Genomic DNA, 1,309 nt, shown 5'->3' on the forward strand with positions numbered 1-1,309 from the left:
TTCTTGTTTGCTGTGCCTTGCACAACCTCCCCCCAACCTATCCCTCAATTTTTGCGAACCAATAAAAGTAGGCTACTTTGTCACCGTAGGCGCAACAACAAACGTCAGTCAGCGTTACGAACCTAGTGTCCTGTCATTTCAGAGGGGATGACGGATAGAGGGGAAAAGTGCTGCAATGTTCAAACGAACCGGTCCGTGGCCCGACTCGCCCCCCATGAATCAGCAGTCTGTGGAAGTGGATCTGGCACACAACAGAGTCAACGGCAATGAATAACATTACGACTTTAAAGAGGGCTCGGCGCAGAGACGCCGAAGTGAATCTTTGGAGAAACCCCGAGACACAGATATAGGTGCTAGAGAGCATCAGTATGCAACAGCACCGTCGACTACCTCTTGCTCCAGCGCCACAGCACATTCCGTCAGCATAATATCCATCAACCCCGACCGCGGCTCCACGCCCACCCCCGACTCCGTTAATACTGCTGCTGATGAGAGGGGTGAACGCTCAACACCACCCAACCGGTAATCTTGATTTTCTGAGCACATGTTCAAGCACTCATTACATTAATTACCCTGCCATAGATCGCACGGAATCTATAGACTAGGATCAGTTTTATGAAATGACGAATGGTAGAAGGATTTATCAACCTGGTAAGCTGCCCGTATCTTACAGGAAAACAGTGTTGTATTAGAACCAAGTAAGAGCCCATCTTTTTTTTGGTCAGTAGCCTACACTTGCCAGACGAGTCACTGCTTTCAATCTACTGCAGTAATTCCCAGAACAGGTTAATTAATTTGAAAGCAATTCTAAATTAAGCTTGTAACATCTATAACGCACTAATTCTTCGAGACAGCAAGGGACCCAGCTCTGGGGTAATGTTAATTAACAAGATGAGAAAGTGCAGTTAAAATGCCAGACGTTAAATACATGAGCTTGGGAATGAGGCGATGCTTTTTTGGAAGGAGGCACTGCATGGCCAACTCTCTGAAGGCTCTTAGATGAATTAAGAGAGAGCATCCGTTAAACCATTGGGGCTGATTCAAGAACACTCCCTGCAGTTCCACCTCGGTCCGCCAGGGAACGCACAAGCACCACACAACAAATAAGGTGGGGCTACAGAGAAAAAGAGTCATCTTGTTTCTATGCCAGAAATATGATTTTCCTCTACTACTGCCATACATGTAATCAACATAGGAACATCTGCATACAGAATAAATGCCTAAACCCTGAGTCCAACTACGGCAGTGATCACTTGTTCCGAAAAATTAAATACATCGTGGAACAAAAATGAGAGAAGACATTTAAACG

The sequence above is a fragment of the Sardina pilchardus genome, chromosome 13 (genome assembly GCF_963854185.1).
Source record: "Sardina pilchardus chromosome 13, fSarPil1.1, whole genome shotgun sequence".
Classification (NCBI taxonomy): domain Eukaryota; kingdom Metazoa; phylum Chordata; class Actinopteri; order Clupeiformes; family Clupeidae; genus Sardina; species Sardina pilchardus.